This window comes from Gadus macrocephalus, chromosome 17, assembly GCF_031168955.1.
Source record: "Gadus macrocephalus chromosome 17, ASM3116895v1".
Taxonomy (NCBI): Eukaryota; Metazoa; Chordata; class Actinopteri; order Gadiformes; family Gadidae; genus Gadus; species Gadus macrocephalus.
Genome location: NC_082398.1, coordinates 13,448,912 through 13,454,116, shown reverse-complemented (window position 1 = coordinate 13,454,116; position 5,205 = coordinate 13,448,912). Strand labels below are relative to the sequence as shown.

Sequence of the window (5,205 nt, the reverse complement as noted above, 5' to 3'; positions counted from 1 at the left end):
TTAAATAGCTTTTAATGTTATTCAGGCCTGAAAAGTGAATTGCTACAAATATAGGTCAAATACAAGCAAATATTTTGGGCAGTACTTGGAAGGTAAAAAAGCAAAGGAATAGTGCTAATACAGAGCACTACATGCGTTTGTCTCAAATGCGTTTGACACTCTGTGACTTACCCCAGAGCAGAGTGGTAGATATAACAGAGTGGCGACACTTCCATTGGACTCCGTTGTAGCGCCTACTTCCGGGGTATGGAGCCTCAAATAGTTCCAAACAACCATTTTACGGCGTAGGAGATCATTCGTTTCCATTGCTGGCCGTCGAGTAACTTCTGAGGTAAATTGATTAAATAGCTACCTCTTTCGAATTGTCAACTGTCTATATTGTATCAGAGGCCCTTTATGATGCATATACTGATATTTATTTGTAAATGCACAGCGTAATTATATATATATTTATCTTGGTAGACGACCGTTTGCCTGCTAGTTTGTTAGCTCAACTTCGCCATCTGTGAAGGTATCTCCAGGGGTAAATTGATTAAATAGCTACCTCTTTTGAATTGTCAACTGTCTATTGTATTAGAGGTCCTTTTATGATGCATACTGATATTTATTTGAATATGCACGGCGTAATTATATATATATTTGTCTTGGTAGACGACCGATTGCCTGCTAGTTTGTGAGCTCGACTTCACCATGTGAAGGTATCTACACCAACAATTACGAAGTTCAGTAGTGAATCTAACTTTTATTTAGTTAGTTATTTATGTTGGATTACTATGATCATTTAGGTTGATTTAAGGACGGGTTTTATGATGCGATAGCTAGTAGAAATAACAGTGTTTGTTTAATTATATCCTGGAAAGGGTGATGTTCAGCACATTAAGCCCTACAGATGCCGCCGCTTCAACAATGCTGATTATGATGGGCGGTGAATTTAAACTGTATGGCTTTTTCATTTTAACTTCTTGTTGACTGAATTGTTTCTCTTTCTTGGTGCCAAATTTATTCTTTTTTGTTTTACAAGAGCCCTCTCTGCTCTCCTTCTCATTTATTTTTCCTTTTCTAGTTGCCTTATTAGGTCCTCCATAGTCGCCCCATCAGTCCCTGGCAGTCTGGTCCCTGGAGCAGCTGCCCCTGGATCACCTGCCCCTGGATCACCTGCCCCTGAATCACCTGCACCTGAATCACCTGCCCCTGGCAAAGTGGCCCACTTGATTGCTCTCGCTGTCTCCTGTCATGTCCTTTTCATCGCTCTTGAAATCCACCTCAATTTCTCCCTCAATCTCTGTAATAATTACAAGGTAATGTTGCTGTTATATGTATTTTGCCTTTGCATGTGCAACTACTGTCACCTCCAATGTAAGAAAATGTATTAAAGCGAAACATTTCTGTAATGTGAATTAAATCATCTGCCACAATAAGAAACCAATACAATTTATAAATGGATCTTCCGGCAATTGTTAATTGGGTAGAAATGTGTCGATTATCCACATTGTGTGCAAATCCTCAGATAATCCCTGACCTCTGGTTGTTTCTTAAACTGAATGTACAAATATGAATTATGCAATCTCATTAGGAGTGTAGTCTATCCTTGAATTACATGAAATGGGGAATATTGTTAGCTGCATGGATCATACCGAAGTTTAATTTGGTGAAATATGTGTGGTCCGTTGCACTTGGTTCTGGAGGCACCCTCACAGAAGGGGGTTTCCTCCTCTTCGGCTTAGGGCGATGAATGAAAACTGTTGGTACTGCATCGGGCCTCAGCTTCAACATCCCTTCTCTTTTTGTGGCAGTGAATTAGTTCAAAGTTTACCTGTAGGTAGGCTTGTAAGATCAGTTTCCATTGCACTTCAAATATCATTGAAAAGTCATAATTCTCTACACTTAGAATTATTATGCCCTTTGAAATGCTATCAAGTGTTGTGAACATTACTTACATTACATAGTTTTTGACTGTTGCTGACCCCTGTCACTTGTAAGTTTTGACGGCTGACCATTGCCATCCATTTCTTCCTGCGCTCTTGGTCCTTGGGGAAGCCATACATGTGGTAACCCTTCTCGGACCGATTGGAGCATCCAAACGCTGCACAGCCAACCATGGTATGACCATTGATCTAAACCAATTTAGAATTTGCTCAGGGCTATTATAAGTATTGTAATGGCATAAAGTATAGTATATTTGCAACGTTATATGTTAATGGTTTGCCCTAAGTATATAGTGTTCCCTGCTGTGTCCATTGTTGAATCTGTTCACACAATCGCACTCACTTGTTCGCGTCACACTAATTGTTTAATAAAAAAAATACTATTTCATTCATCCAAGTAATGAGTTGTTTTTTTTTAATATATTTGATACTTTGTGTGGCTCATATCTTAAAATGATCATGGTAAAACATCTTGAATACTTTGATTTCAATACAGATGTAGGGTAAAAGTTAAGGTTAAGCCAGTATGCTAACACGAACGTGAAGCTTTCCCTCAAACTTAAAAACGTATCTAAGTAATACTTATAGATAGCTTTCAGTTGTCCCCCTACCACTCTAAATGTAAAACTGACATTAACAAATATGCAATAATGCCATAACAGTCAGACAAATGCTTGTATGTGTTTTTTTCATTCATATTTAACATTCAATATTGAAATCTCTGCTGTCGTCCCATAGAATAACATTGACTGCGCGGCGTGTTTGGAACTATTGAGGCTTACATGAACCACGTGACAACCACGTGACCACCCTGTCGGCGAGATCATAGCGTGTCGCAACTCTCTCTCTCTGCCCCTGAGGTTAGGTCTTTGAGACCTTCCTTATATAGCCCTTCCTGCCTTCTGGGTTGAGGGCGCTGGTGGTGGTTAGGCTGTGGTATCTGTTTAGCTTCAGGTAATGCTTCACTTCAGTGTACAACGCTTCCATTTCTGTGAAAATAAATGTAATAAACAAAGACAAAGACAGAATTAAATTTTCAGAATTAAGGCCATATTTTTTTTCGCCCCGGTACCAGCAACCCCCCCCCCCGGCCGGACCAGCCGCAAAAATCACGTAATCATAATCATCTACCTTTACAATGAAACGGAGGTTCAGTTCCTCGTTCCGATTGTTCAGTATCATATTCGGGGTAGTAATTAGCTGTCGATTTTGGAGGCCTTAATCAATAATGAGCAGCTATTGATTTGCTTCCCGATGGAAATTTGTGACAAATGATATTATGTTATACAAATGTTATTGAGCATCTACACGTTGAGCTGAGTCCAATGACACCAAGCATGACACTCTAGCAAATGGTAACATGTATTTTACATGGTACACCTACATGATCTCGGTGTGGCAAGAGGGTGAGCTTGATCTCATTGGACTCAGCTTAACGTGTAGATGCTAAATTACATGTGATTTGTCAGAAATCTCCATCGGGAAGCAAATCTATAGCTGGTCATTATTGATAAAGGCCTCCAAAATCGACAGCTAATTACTACCCCGAAACATATTCAAATATGATCATGTGTGGCACTGTTGCAATCACCTCGAAACGTAGATGTCAAAGCACACGTTGTTTGCCCCGGAAGATATTTTCATACTTCTAATGGATTGATTCATGTTTTAAGGTTCTCGGAGTGAGACTTTAAGCGGCTGCAGCAGAAGTGTTGAGACGAAAGATGATATCAAGACAATTATAGAATATTCCCATTCAAATTATGATTCTTTGTCATAACATCCGACCAAACATCCTTCACATTCACCAAGCGAAGATTATGAAAGTCCAGGCCCCCCCTTCCTGCACTCGGGGTCCGACTGGGCCAAGTTTCAGGCAGGAAGGGCCCCCCCTTCCTGCCCTCGGGGTCCGACCGGGCCAAATTTCGGTGCGGGGGTCCCAGTTAGGCCCTAGAATAAGGTATTCAAATTTCAGGGCGGTAGGACCTTCCTATCTCAAAAAGTTTTTTACACCACATTCTGAACCATTAGGTCTGGCAGGCAACACTTCTGAACGGCTTGTCCAAATTAGATTAGATTAGATTAGGCTTTATTGATCCTTTTGGGATGACTCCCTCAAGGAAATTGATTGTCCAGTAGCTTACAGAAAGAAACACAATATTAAATTATATACAATATAAGTTAAACAATACACTCTTAGATAACTATAAAAAGTAAAATAAAAAGTAAACAGTAAACAATAATTATAATAATAATATAAGATAAACAATAAACTCTTAACTAACTACCTAACTATAAAAAGTAAACAAAAAACAGTAAACAGTAAACAATAAACTCTTAGCTAATATAGAAAGTAGAGATAATAATATAAGTAAAACAGGATTCAAGTAAAATAAAAGATAAATGTAGAGAACTGTATAGAGGATTAATATAAATATAAATAAATAAATATATATAAATAAATAAATGTAAACATATATATAATAATAATAATACAATTAATTTAATTTAGAGGCGCCTTTCAAGACACCCAAGGTATATATATATACATATACACATGCACACACATATACATATATACACATATACATATACATATATACATACACATATATATACATACATACACATACATACACACATACACATACGGCATTGTGGATAAATATCATATCATATATGAAATGACGGGGAGCAAGGGGTGGCTGACAGTTAAATTAAATAAAGGGGTGCAAGGGGTGGCTGGCATTGTCAATAATGTCCAGCAGTTTGTCTAGTGTCCTCCTCTCTGCCACCGTCACCAGTGGTTCCAGCTCCATGCCGACCACAGAGCCAGCCCGCGTGATCAGTTTATCCAGTCTGGAGGTGTCCCTCTTGTTTATGCTGCCTCCCCAGCACACCACAGTGTAGAAGAGGACGGTGGCAACCACAGACTGATAAAACATCCACAGCAATTTGCTGCAGATGTTGAATGACCGCAATCTCCTCAGGAAGTACAACCTGCTTTGTGTCTTCCCATACAGGTAGCTGGTGTGTGTTTTCCAGTCCAGTTTGTTATCCAGCCAGACCCCGAGGTATTTGTAGGAATTCACAGCCTCCACCTCAGCTCCGTCTAGCAGGACTGGTCTCGGACTTGGTCTGGATCTTCCAAAGTCAATGACCAGCTCTTTTGTCTTAGAGGTGTTGAGCTGTAGCCGGTTAGTGTGGCACCAGAGAGCAAAGTCCCCCACCAGACTCCGATACTCCTCCTCTCTGTCACCCCTAATACACCCAACGAGGG

General features: G+C 39.7%; 1 long non-coding RNA gene across 1 annotated transcript; it reads left to right on the top strand.

Moving 5' to 3' along the window:
- Nucleotides 1–238: 238 nt before the first annotated feature.
- Nucleotides 239–2,317, top strand: LOC132445564 (uncharacterized). The gene is made up of 2 exons (XR_009522648.1): nucleotides 239–938; nucleotides 1,064–2,317. It is a non-coding gene; the product is annotated as an uncharacterized LOC132445564 (long non-coding RNA).
- The last annotated feature ends 2,888 nt before the right edge of the window (nucleotides 2,318–5,205 follow it).